The 14,536-nt window shown below is 41.5% G+C and overlaps 1 long non-coding RNA gene across 1 annotated transcript; it reads right to left on the bottom strand.

Moving 5' to 3' along the window:
• Positions 1-9,479: 9,479 nt before the first annotated feature.
• On the bottom strand, positions 9,480-14,120 carry LOC123039841 (uncharacterized). The gene is made up of 5 exons (XR_006417999.1): positions 13,494-14,120; positions 13,331-13,367; positions 12,864-12,936; positions 11,080-11,155; positions 9,480-9,777 (listed from the first exon to the last, which is right to left on the bottom strand). It is a non-coding gene; the product is annotated as an uncharacterized lncRNA (long non-coding RNA).
• Positions 14,121-14,536: the final 416 nt, after the last annotated feature.

A 14,536-nucleotide genomic window follows, 5' to 3' on the forward strand; every position in this document is an offset into this window, starting at 1 on the left:
ATCCTCAATCCCAATTAAGTAACATCATTAAACAAACCCATCAAATTAAATTTTATAGTAACATGTTGAGATTCACATGATAATCCAGGTATTAGATACTCAAGATGTCCATAACCGGGGACACGGCTAACCATGATTAGTTTATACACTCTGCAGAGGTTTGCGCACTTTTCCCCACAAGACTCGATCTCCTCCGTTGGGATTCTCGCACTACATGGTGTTTGAGAAACGGATGACCGAGACATAGTCTTTCAGAAGCGCTAGCACCTTACGATGGGTAGACCGTACCACCTACATCCCCTACATCTGCTAGTCTACCACTGTAAGAGTTCGCACGACTTAGTCAACTATGCTAGAGCCCACAATAGCTTGTGGCTGCACACGGAAGTTTCTAGCATGAAAATCTCATGATCCCTTTGAGCCTGGGTGGCGGTCCAAAAGAAAACAAGCAATCCTGGAATACCTAGGTACCTCAATCACCCCAGATGTGTATTTAAGTTGCCACCTTAGATAAACCATTGATTTAAAAATCTCACATCTGTCATGGATATCACTCACCCAATCCACGTCTACTAGCATAGCATAGCAATAATAAGCAAACGTAGAAGTAACTCCCAAAGGTTTGATAATAAACAGGTAATAGGTACTACCTCAACTACTTCCCAAACCCACAATTTAATTAGATCCTAATCATGCAATGTGTAAGGGTTGATCTAATGCAATAAAACTGGGTAGTAGAAGGTATGATCAAAGTGTTACTTGCCTTGCTGATGATCCGGGAAACCTAGTGATTCGAAGTAACAAGCAGCGCACTCCGGGTACTCTATCGCAAACAAACAAGCATACAATAAGTACTCAACTAATGCACAGGTAAAACTCAAATAAGAGATCTAACCAGAAAGTTCAACTTAAGAACTCCGGTTGGCAAAAAGAATCAAATCGAACGAAGCAATGAAAGACAAACGGCAAAGGAAACAGGCACTCCGTTACCTATTTCGGATCTAAGGGCAATTATTACAGTGGCAAAAACTTGTTGAGTTGGTTAAACGGAAAAGAGGGTTTCAAGGACGAAACTCCAGGCGCTTGAACGGCCTGATTCCGATAAACGAGCAAGAGTTATACTAGAACGAAAATCGGATCAAGAAATCGGCGATCAGAAAAATCGCCGGATTAATCCAAGAAAAAGAAAAACGACGAACAGTTTGACGAACGAACATTCGTTAACTGGACTAAACGACGCAACACGTTCAGTTAAAAACGACACGAAGGAGCGAACAGCTCGCTAAATAGACTAAACCGAAAAAAACGCATCTAAAAAACGAACAAAAAAAATGGGTTTTTTAAAAAAACCGGGCGGTTTTCTAAAGAAAACCACCGGCGACGGCGGGCTACCCCGGGCGCGGACCGGTGGGGGGGCGGCTCCGGCGAGGCGGCGCATGCTGGGCGGGACCCAGGCAGCAGGCGGCGGGGCACGCGGGGCGGCGTGCGGCGGCGGCGGCGGCGGCCTAGGGTTAGGGTTAGGGCGCGGCACGGGGCTCGAGGCGGGCTGGGGCGCTGGTGGGCTGGCCGGCTCGGGCGGGCGCCTTATAAAGGCTGCCTCGGGCGGAGTCCCGCTCGGGTACGGCCCAGAGTCGGTTCGCGTTTTTTTCTTCTTTTTTTAAATAATAACACGCAGAAAAAGAAATAAAAGAAATACTAAACGGACTCCAAAAATCCCGAAATAAATTTTCCCCGGCTTCTAAAATCAAGCTGCACAGGATGAACATTTATTTAGGGCCTAAATGCAATTTTGAAAAATGCGCATTTTTCCTAAATTCAAATAAAATAGCAAATAAAACCAAATAAAATTGGGATGTTACAAGAAGATTGCATGATGAATGGGAACCTATTATCAAAGTTAAGATTAAAAATTATGAGTGTTTTGCTTTGTGTGACTTGGGTGCTAGTGTTTCTACAATTCCAAAATCTTTATGTGATGTGCTTGGTCTTACCGATATTGAATCATGTTCTTTGAATTTTCACTTGGAGGATTCCACTATTTAAAAGCCTATGTGAAGAATTAATGATGTTGTTATTCTTGCAAATAGGAATTATGTGCTCATAGATTTTACTGTTCTTGATATTGAATGCAATCCGTCTTGTCCAATTATTCTTGGTCGACTGTTTTTATGCACTATCAGTGTCGTGATTGATATGAAAGAAGGCAATATTAAGTTCCAATTTCCTTTGAGCAATAGTATGGAACACTTTACTAGAACTAGAATTAAGCCACCTTATAAATCAATCATGAGGGCATCTTATGGATCTCGAACCAAAGATGACAAAACTTAGATCCTTGCTTTATGCCTAGCTAAGGGCGTAAAACTATAGTGCTTGTTGGGAGGCAACCCAATAAATAAAATTTATTTTTGTTTTTTGATTTCTGTTATTGAGTGTTAGCACAATTATGCTACTGTTATGATTATGTTTTTTATGTTTTAATTAGTGTTTGTGCCAAGTAAAGCCTTTAGGATCTTCTTGCGTGATACTTGTTTAATCTTGCTGAAAAACAGAAACTTTTACGCTCATAAAATTAATTTTCATTTTTTACCTGAGAGCGATAACATACCCATTCCAGTTGCAGTAGATCAATATACAAATTTCTAAGGTCGTCCTAATTGTTCAGAATTTTTGGAGTTACATAAGTATTTAAAATAGTCAGATTGCTACAGACTGTTCTGTTTTGACAGATTCTGTTTTCTTTGTGTTGTGTGCTTATTTTGATGGCTCTATGGTTTTGTTTGATGCGTTTTTGCCATATAAACGTTCGAATACAGTAGATATAATACAAAAACAAAATATGAATTGGTTTGATACAACACTTATATTAGTGGTTTATTATTCTTATATTAATAGATCTCATGAAGGTTTTGTTGAGTTTTGTGTGATTGAAGTTTTCAAGTTTTGGGTTATCTTACGATGGATGAAGGAAGGATGTAAGAGCCTACGCTTGGGGATGTGATGACCCACAAGTATAGGGGATCTATCGTAGTCCTTTCGATAAGTAAGAGTGTCGAACCCAACGAGGAGCAGAAGGAAATGATAAGCGGTTTCGAGCAAGGTATTCTCTGCAAGTACTGAAATAAGTGGTAACAGATAGATTTGTGATAGGATAATTTGTAACGAGCAACAAGTAACAAAAGTAAATAAAGTGCAGCAAGGTGGACCAATCCTTTTTTTAGCAAAGGAAGCCTAGACAAACTCTTATATAGAGAAAAGCGCTCCCGAGGACACATGGGAATATCGTCAAGCTAGTTTTTATCACGTTCATATGATTCGCTTTCGGTACTTTGATAATTTGGTATGCGGGTGGACCGGTGCTTGGGTACTGTCCTTACTTGGACAAGCATCCCACTTATGATTAACCTCTATTGCAAGCATCCGCAACTACAACAAAAGTATTAAGGTAAACCTAACCATAGCATGAAACATATGGATCCAAATCAGCCCCTTATGAAGCAATGCATAAACTAGGGTTTAAGCTTCTGTCACTCTAGCAACCCGTCATCTACTTATTACTTCCCAATGCCTTCCTCTAGGCCCAAATAATGGTGAAGTGCTATGTAGTCGACGTTCACATAACACCACTAGAGGAGAGACAACATACATCTCATCAAAATATCGAACGAATACCAAATTCACATGACTACTAATAGCAAGACTTCTCCCATGTCCTCAGGAACAAACGTAACTACTCACAAAGCATATTCATGTTCATAATCAGAGAGGTATTAATATGCATATAGGATCTGAACATATGATCTTCCACCAAATAAAGCAACTAGCATCAACTACAAGGAGTAATTAACACTACTAGCAACCTACTAGTACCAATCCCGGACCTGGAAACAAGAATTAGATAAAAGAGATGAACTAGGGTTTTGAGAGGAGATGGTGCTGGTGAAGATGTTGATGGAGATTGCCCTCTCCCGGTGAGAGGAGCGTTGGTGATGATGATGGCGATGATTTCCCCCTCCCGGAGGGAAGTTTTCCCGGCAGAACAGCTCCGCTGGAGCCCTAGATTGGTTCCACCAAGGTTCCGCCTCATGGCGGCGGAGTTTCGTCCGAGGAGATGGCTTTTTATATACTTTTTCCCTCATTAAAAGACTCCATATAGCAGAAGATGGCCATCGGAGGGCCACCTGGGGCCCACAAGGTAGGGGGCGCGCCCAGGGGGGTAGGGCGCGCCCCCACCCTCGTGGGCAGGGTGTGCCCCCCTGGTGAACTTCTTGCTCTCAGTATTTTTATATATTCTGAAAACATCTTCGTGAAGTTTCAGGTCTTTTGGAGCTGTGCAGAATTGGTCTCTAATATTTGCTCCTTTTCCAGCCCAAAATCCCAGCCGCCGGCATTCTCCCTCTTTATGTAAACCTTGTAAAATAAGAGAGAATAGGCATAAGTATTGTGACATATTGTGTAATAACAGCCCATAATGCAGTAAATATCGATATAAAAGCATCATGCAAAATGGACATATCAACTCCCCCAAGCTTAGACCTTGCTTGTCCTCAAGCGAAAGCCGAAATCGAAAAATATGTCCATATGTTTGGAGATAGAGTTGTCGATAAAACTAAAATATAGACATGAGGGCATTATGATCATTCTTAGAACAGCAACTTACATAATTCTTGTCATATGATTTCTTATGCTAGAGTAATAATTCAATCACAATTTCAAGAATTAATTGTAAACTTCATTGAAAACTAACAAACTATAATCTCAGTCATTGGAGCAATTGCAATTTATCATAACATAGGAAAGAGTCAATGTATAAGAGCTTTTCAGCAAGTCCACATATGTAACATCCCAAATTTTCAATTTGGAATGTTATACATTAGAGCATCTTTGCATATCATGTTTTATTGCATTTTGGTTGATTCTAGAAATTCCACGCAACTCAAGGACCTACGGAGAGAGTTGGGGATTTCGTTATTTTCATATTTGAGATTTTCTCGAATTATGAAAAGAGGATCGTTTGATTTTAATTGTTTTTCTCTGAATTATTTCTTTTATTAAATATAAAAGAGAGGGGATAAAATGACTTCCTCAAAATAAAGAAATATCAGATATTTAATATTAAAATCAAATAAGATTTTTATTCAGAGTTTTGTCGCTATTTTATTTAAATTAGGAAAAAAGTGCATTTTCAAAATTGCATTTTAGGCCCAAATAAATATTCTCCTTGTCCGGCTTATATTTAGAGGACGGGGAAAATTTATTTTGGTATTTTTGGAGTCCGTTTAGTATTTCTTTTCTTTCTTTTTCTGCACATCAAAATTATTTAAAAAAAAGGGTCGACTGACTTAGGGCCGTACTCGCCCGGCCAGGCCTTTATAAGCCGCCGCCCCACCCGAAACCCTAACCCTAGCCGCCGCCCGCCGCCCCACCCGAAACCCTAACCCTAGCCGCCGCCCGCCGCCACCCGCCATCGCCACACACCGCCGTGTTGCCGCCCACGCCCCGCGCCGAGCCCGTCGTCGTCGCCGCCCGCGCTGCCCCGCGTCGCCTCGCCGGAGCCCGCCGCCCCGAGCCGCCTCGCTGGAGCTCGCCGCCGATTCGCTGGACCCCGCCGGAGTTCGAGGTAGCCGCCGGTTTTTTTTAAAACCGATCGGTTTTATTTTGTAAACCCTAGATCCGGTTTTTTCTAGATCCGGTTTTTTCTAGATCCGGTTCGGTTTATTTTCTTTGGCTTATTTATTTAGCGAATGGCCGCTTTTACGTTTGGTTTTACGAACGGTTTTCACCATTTAGCCGCAGACAATGAACGTTCGTTCGTTAGCCTGTTCGTCAATTTTTCTTTTTCTCGGATTTTCCGCGATTATTTTCGATCGCAATTTCTGATCCAATTTTCGTTCTAGTATAACTTTTCGCTCATTTATCGGAATCAGGCGATTCAAGCGCCTAGAGTTTCGTCTCGAAACCCTCTTTCTGTTTAACCAACTTAAACAAGTTTTTGCTACTGTAAAAATTGACTTAGGTCCAGATTAGTACATGAAGCTTGTTTCTCTCGCCGTTTGAGTTTTGTTGCTTCGTTTGATTTGATTCCTTTTGCCAACCAGAGTTCTTAAGTTGAAGTTTCTGGTTAGATCTCTTATTTGAGTTTTACCCGTGCTTTTGTTTGATTGCTTATTGTATGGTTGTTTGATTGCGATAAAGTACCCGGAGTGAGAAGCGTGCTACATCGAGTCTCTAGGTTTCACGGATCATGAGCAAGGCAAGTAACACTTTGATCATACCTCCAGTTTTCACTGCATTAAATCAATCCTCAAACATTGCATGGTTAGGATCTAAATTAAATTGTGGGTTTGGGAAGTAGTTGAGGTAGTACCTATTACCCTGTTTATTATCAAACCCTGGGAATTACTTCTACGTTGCTTACATGCTATGCTATGCTCGTAGATGTGGATTGGGTTTGAGTGTTTTCATGACAGATGTGAGATTGTTAATTTAATGGTTACTTAAGGTGGCAACTTTAATACACATCTGGGTGGATTGAGGCACCTGGGTATTCCAATGATTGCCTGTATTTTTCGAAATCCCAGGGTACCGTGTGATTTTCCTATGGACCGCCACCCAGGCTCAAAGGGATCATAAGATTATTCATGCTGGAAACTTCCGTGTGCAGCCACATGCCATTATGGGCTCTGGCATAGTTGATTAAGTTGTGTGAACTCTTATAGTGGTAGACTAGCAGATGTAGGGGATTGTAGGTGTACTGGTCTACCCATCGTAAGGTGCTAACGCTTTTGAAGGACGGCGTCTCGGTCATCCGTTTGTCAAACATCATGTAGTGTGAGAAATCCAACGAAGGAGATCGAGTCTTGTGGGGAAAAGTGCACAAACCTCTGCAGAGTGTACAAACTAATGATGGTTAGCCGTGTCCCCGGTTATGGACATCTTGAGTATCTAGTTCTTGGATTATCATGTGGATCTCATCACTCTTAAAAATTAATTTGATTGGGTTTAATGATGATGCTTAATTGGGATTGAGTTGGGTGAACCTTCTCAATGTTTAACAACTACCATGATAGTTAAATATGTATTCCTTTGCAGTAGGGAAAAATTGGCTTTTCGCAAAACATATCGACCATACAGCCTCCACCAGCCATATATGCATATAGTGATAGCTTTACATTGTTTCATTACTCTCTTGTGTTACCTTGCCAGCATATTCTATGTGTTGACCCGTTTTTGGACTGCAATGTATCATGTTGCAGACTTTTCAGACGATGAGTAAGGAGCCTTAGGCCGTGGACTTTCACTCAGTGATGCCATTGGAGTTGATGGACTCACTTTATCTTCCAAGTCTTCCGCTGTTATCGGAATAGATGGCCTTAAGCCATATTTATTGTAATAAGTTCTCTTTTGAGACATTCGATGTAATAAGTGTGTGATTGCCACTCTGTTATAAATCCTTCAAGTATTGTGTGTGTCGGCATTACCGATCCAGGGATGACACTTATACACAGAGATCAGACTGTTTGAGGTTTGGTCGCTACAAAGATGGTACCAGAGCACACGCTGACTGTAGGACACGACCACTAAGCTAAATCCCTAGATCACTATTCTCTTCTCATTTCTAACTCCTCTCCTTTTTCTACTCTTTAGGATGGCGGACGCAAGGAACAAGTTTGCGGAACCAGATGAAGACGCCCCCTTTGGAAGACACTTGAAGGAAGTCACTAGGTACTTAAACATTGGAATACCAAGCTTCAACGGGACTTACAACACCACTTTACCAGAAGAGGAGCGATGGATGATTCAAGTTCAAGTTCCAGGAAGGACATTCACGCCAGTCACCAAACCCATAGAGTTTTCCTTTGATGCACCAACCTGGAGCCTAGGAAAGAGTATAGCAGCTCACATCACCATGGGACGCATTGGAGAAATTTACCACAAGGAGCTTAAGGATACTATCTACCAGATTTGTGGGCGCCAAGATGAGCAATGGGAGATGATTAGCACCAGGAAGGATAGATCCATTGCAGCTTTCATCCAGGAGTTAAACCAGCATATTCGCTGCCAGGAGAACCAGATGTGCGCAGGCATGATAGATCTGAAGAAGGCAATGACCAGGATCACGGAGCTTGAAGATGAACTCAAAGCTACTCGCGAAGATTATGAGGAGGAAATCGCCGTACTAGTGGAAAGGAATGACGATCTGGAAAGGAAGCTAGGAGTATTTATGGGAGACCCCGTCAGGAGGAGAAGACGAAGAACCCAAGGAGATTCGTCTGAAGGACTACATCATCGTGGACGACACCGATTCGGAACCCGACGATAGCGATGATGACTATGTTGATGAAGCTGGGGCAGTTGTCATGGAGTCTTCGACCGATCATTATTTCTAGTTGACCACCAAAGCAGTAGTAGTAGTCTACCATGTAAATACTATAGTCCAAGCACTTTGTAACGATAGTTCTAGACTGATTGTATGCCTTGCTTGATTGATTGAGTGATATGTTTGTGTTTGTCTCATGTGCATATGGGTAGTGTTTTCTCACTAGACCTCATTCTATTCTATTTCTCTTCTCTCTAAACCCTCAGATGCCTCCGAGACATGACCCCGAATTTACCTTTCCACCGGAGCTCACTCAGTTGATCCAGCAGCAGAATACCCTGATGCAGTTGTTAGTTCAGAACCAAGGCAACAACAACTACTACTACAACCCACCGCCACCACCAGCACCAGTTGACAACTTAGCCTGTTTTCTGAGGTTACAGCCGCCGGTGTTCTCCAGTAGCACCGAGCCGATAGTTGCAGATGATTGGCTCTGCAGGATTGGAAGGGAGTTAACCACTGCAGGATGCACAGATGCTGAGAAGGTGCATTTTGCCGCACACCAATTGGATGGACCAACAGCCTCATGGTGGGAGAATTACACTATCACTTATCCTATAGCCACTGTCACATGGGATCAGTTCCAGGAAGCTTTCCATACTGCCCATGTATCAGCAGGAGCTATAGCCATGAAGAAGCGTGAGTTTCGCAACTTACGCCAAGGAGGACGCACTGTTGGCCAGTATGTGGATGAGTTTAGCAAGTTAGCACGCACTACACCACAACACTGATGTAAGGACAGAAAAACTGCCGGGAGAAGGCTATTTAAAGGGCAGATAAACTGCCGAGACAGTAGTTCTCCCGGCAGATAGAACTGCCACGAGAACGGCTGCCGAGGATTACTTGTCCCGGCAGATAAACTTCTCCCGGCAGTTTTTCCGCCCTGACCCATGTATTTGCCGGCAGTTTATATTCTCCCGGCAGATACCATTACCGGCAGTTCGACTACCTGCATTAGCATGTTTAGCCGGCAGATATTATGCCGGCAAGTTGATTTCACTAGCAAAATGTTCTAGGCATCCATATTATGTAATATCGATCCATTATATATGTCTAAGTAATCAGTTAACATCACACAATTTATACCTTCCACTCAATCAAAGTAACATATAAGCTTCATTGAAAACCTTAAAACTTCATTCGTCCATATATAAGGAGGTTGTGCCACAAAAGGAGTACATATATGTTTGCCACACAACCAAAATAAAATAGTGCCACAAAAGGAGATGTACATATGTTTCTAGATGTGTGCCACACAACCAAAATGAGCTTAATAACCAACAAAATGAGCATATCAAGTCTCTAGGTTCAACAAACAAGACAAATGACATTATCACTCCACCAACTTAATTGTAGGTCTTCCAAATCTTCAGCAACTTGAAGGTCCTTTGAGAAATCTGCATTAGATCAGAAGATGTTATTGCATTCAGAACTTTGGGAAATCTGCAATAGATCAGAAGATGTTATTGAATTCAGAACTTTGGGAAATCTGCAATAGATCAGAAAATGTTATTGCATTCAGAACTTAAGGAAGATGTTACAATAATCACATACAACCAGGGGCGAATCTACTAGGCATGCTTTAACAGGCTTAAGCCTGCCCTCCAACAAGAGTAATTTCTTTTTTAGTACCAAAGATTAGACCCCAGCGCAGCAAAACTGCTGTTTCCCAGCCCATCTCAATGGCATAATTACAGTTGAGCCTACCCTACATTTACTCCGTAGATTCGCCACTGCATACAACAGCCGCATATGTTCTATGTTCTGCAATATAGAGCAATAGTAACATATCTAGAGTAATTTCTACTATAGTAGAGAAAATGTCCATTTCTTATCATCTTAACAAGTAGCAAGCTAATCTTACTTCTCATCAAAATGTAGTGTGCAAAGTCTGTACAAATATTAATAGGAAGGTGTTGCAACAATCACATACAACAGCCGCATGGCCACATACAACAGCGCATATGTTTTGAAACCTAGAGAAAACAGTAACATCTCTAGAGTAATCTCTTCTTTAGTAGAGACCATGTCCATTTTCTATCATCTTGACAGTAGCAAGCTTATCTTACTTCTCGTCCAAATATAGTGTGAAAAGTCTGTACAAATATTAACAGTAACCACTAGGTGTACCTATCTTATACAGAGAAAGTGGTATAAGCAGGTTAGCCAGCGAAAAAAAAGGAAAACTAAATTGAATCCTTATCAGCTTGAGGATTGTCACTACAAGATGACAGGAATTTTGAGAAGGAATTTTGATAGGCTTGCAAATATCTTAAGGAAATAATAATATAGAACTTCTCAAGATGACGAGGGTGTTACCAGCAGAAAAACTTGAATTCTAGCACGTTATCATCAAATGACACTTCTAATAAGGCAAAGACACTAAAGATGTCCACAATTAGCTTTAATTTAAGAAACTGAATCATATTAACAATTCTAAGCTTTCAAAAGTGCAGAAGCAGAGTGGTAGTTATATATTAAGTTTCAGGCCAATACTAACAATGAATAAGCATGTGGTTCCAAACTCTGATTCATTGCCATAAGTAATTCATAAACATCTTATGGGAAAATACTCTGTTCCTCAAGCAAACTTCTTTCTCAAGATATACATTGGAATCTGCAACATGCAGAGACAGATAATGCCTGCCAGACATTTGATCTCAAAAGAACATCTTCCAAGAAGGAACTTATTACATTACCTTATGGAGTTATTCGTAAATGATATGGCTGTAAGGCTGGTGTTATTATCACCAAAGTATTATAATCCACCTCCATCTGAAAAAATAAAACAATGACAAGTAGCTTGAATTATATTCCTTGGTAGAATATATCAGTAAGTACATATTACATGGTTCTGTAGCTATGACAATTTTAGGTGTTTGTTGTAGCATTCTCTTTTATCAGGTTTAGTATTAGTTGGTCTAGAGTGTAAAAGAAGAAATGTATAGCTTTAATTCAAAACCATTGAGTAATAATATATACTAACAATATTCAGTGTACTACTCGAACCAGGATATAGGTTAACAACAATGTCAATAAATATATATTAACAGTGAGAGGCTTGTGAGAAGTCCCTAGATTTAGTTAGATGTTTAAATTTTAGGGACAAGATTGTTTGTAACAATTTCTAGGTAGAACCACCATAAGCCCTAGAGCTCCAGCCCTTTTTCCCAAAGCTTCTGTCACTCCATGATTCTATCCTTCAGCGAAGAAATGTGACTGCTAAGCAGCAATGATGGAAGGAAATCTGAATTAGTGCTGATTTCTAACACTACCTGCATGTAACAAGTACTGCTACACTACCCAGGCGCCAAATTCAGAGCAACAAAGGTCAATGGGGGAAAACCAAGAGCATGCAGTTCACTAAAATAGTAAGGAGTTTTAAACCACATTGGGACAAACATAACTGGAATCTTTGACATATGTTTAGAAACAACTTGCAGCAGGATTAATGAAATTTGAAGGACATAGTAAATGCAGTTTAACACTTTTGTAGTGTAAGTAAAAATAAAGAACCTCAGTACAATCTGTGAAGAAACAGAAACTAAACTGACTATTAGTGTGCATCCTTTACTACTCTTGTTTTGTAAATACTCTGATATTAATATCTGAGATTTTAGTGATAACCAAACACCTAACTAAATAAAATTATAGTATCATGAAAAACTGTAGTATTCTCAAAATACTTAGAAAGTATGTATAGAACCTCAGTACAATCTGTAATGTAAGTAATTTTAAAAACATAATTGCAACTTGATGAATCTCTGAAGATTACATAAGCCATAGTTCTCATGCATCTTCTTTCATAGCTATTAGATGAGAAAAGAAAATTGTGTGCATTCAAGGGGTCATAAACGACTACATGAAACAGCAATGAAACCTTTCTTTCAGGTCAGACCAAAGGCAAGTCAGTATAGCATACAATCTACAAACTACAATTATCTGTATGGCGGGATGTTAAAAATGAACAGAACTGCATACATATACAGATCTTTCCTTTTCATATGCTGCTTAGCTCGCACGGAAAACTACAGACTTTTTTCTCGGCAGTGAGGTTCTCACAGACAGAAATAAGGTGCAGTCCATGTATGTGAGAACATCCGATATGTGCAGCAAAGTATATACTTTTACATGTACCTAAGATGGTATCGCTCGAAGCTGAGGAAGATACTCTAATCTCATATGTATAACATTACTTGACACCTAGACGTTGCCCTTGTTTTTCTCAAAAGAAAATTCACATATGCAATTCATATATGTAAGGCAAAACTGGAATAAGAACCAAACATCCACATGAAGGAAGCCCTTGCTTATTTCTAGCTAGCTCTGTACCCCAAAAGAACAAACCTGTATTTATGTATAGCAAAGTTGAATAAGAAAACAACTGCAGGTGCAAGGAAGCACTTACAAATATCTTAGTTTACTTCTAGCTAGCTTTCTGCCCAAAAGGAAAAACAAATTCATATCTATATCTGGAGCATACCTCAATTAATTGAATCCATCTTAGGCAAAAGCAGCAGCATGGACACAGCCAAACTGCGAGTGTCTCCTGTCTCCTGCAACAGACAAAGCAAGCATTAGAGGCAAAGCAAATGCAAAAGGATAACCAACAGAAGAGAAAGCAAAAGGAACCCAAACACGGCCAAAACAACACAAGAACTATATTACTGGCTAGAAACTATAAACAAACAGAAGAATTCCCTGCCCAACCTAATTTCTACTTTGACGTTGCTATTACTAAAATGACCATATGTTCCAGGTCAGACAAGATACCAGGCACAGCAACTATTAGTAAAACATGCAGCTGAAAATAGCACTTTGTAAGGCTGACGGTTCCAGATATATTCTTCCATTCGAGTGCTCTGCTATTTTCTTCAAACCAGAGGAAGAACATTTGGCATATGAGCTCACGTGGTGTCATTAATCATTGAAAATTTTAAATGGTATTACCTGTAATTTGAACACCAACATCTATTGACCTGTGATTCTGCAAGGCACACGCATAAGTAAATGTAAGCATAAGTTTCTCACAAGTGTGTCAACTATTGATTATTGCTACGTTAATAGAAAAACTGAAAAGAATCAAGAGAACGGGAAGCACCAGGGGCAATACCTTAGGCTCGAAGTACAAGAGGGGGAGGCCGTAGAAGCACGAACTGGGGGAGCACGGACAAAGGATGATGGGCGAGCACGACGTCGAGGTGGACCAGCGGCGGAGGAGCAAGCACCGGAGTAGGACGACCAGGAGGGCCGGCGGCGCCAAACCCTAGCCCGGCGCATGCCTCATCTCGGCAGTTCGGGAGAGATGCCAAGTAGATGGTGCTGCGAGAGGAGAATGCGTGGATGGATAGACCACATTTGGGCGGCGCTGGGAATGAAGCGAACGGCGGACGAGATCTGAGGATACTTGACAGGGGCGAAGGGCTCGGCGACGGGGCCGGCCGGCGGGGAATTAGATCCGTGTTAGTTGGTGCTCGGCGGCGCTACGGTGGGGTGCTGGGGGCGACGCCGGCAATGGTCGGAGTGGCGGTGGTTGCAGGGCGGCGGCGAGGGCACATCGCGGTTGGGGGCGGCGGCGAGGGCACAATAGACTCGATTTGGGGGCAATTTGGAAGAAGATTCTGGGAGATTGGGGCCGAGTCTATACTTCCTTCGATGCCAAAATTTTTGCCTCTCGCGGGCCTACCCTCGCTAGCGCGCGCCTTGGCCCAATATTATTTCGGTCTCCCGCTGAAATACTACAGTCCCCGGCAGCTAATGGGTCATGGCTTGGTTGTCCCGGCAGATAGTGCGCCCTTTAATGTGGACGTGATTACCGGCAGTTTATGCGCCCTTGTTCGCCAAGTTCTACCGGCAGTTTTTCTGCCCTAAAGTACTTCTACCGGCAGTAACAAGCTTTCCGACAGATTTTTGCCCTTATTCACATACTTCTCCCGGCAGTTAATTGCCCCCAATTAAGTGTTGTGGTGTAGTGACGTTATGCTCCAGATGACGTTGCTACGGATGCAGCTAAGAAGGAGAAATTTCTGGAGGGACTGAATGATGAGCTAAGCATGCAGTTGATGGTAACCAATTTTAATAACTATCAGGAGTTGGTGGATAGAGCTCTCATGCTTGAAGGGAAGCAGCAACAGATTGATAGCCACAAGAGGAAGT

This window comes from Triticum aestivum, chromosome 1A (genome assembly GCF_018294505.1).
Source record: "Triticum aestivum cultivar Chinese Spring chromosome 1A, IWGSC CS RefSeq v2.1, whole genome shotgun sequence".
Lineage (NCBI taxonomy): Eukaryota > Viridiplantae > Streptophyta > Magnoliopsida > Poales > Poaceae > Triticum > Triticum aestivum.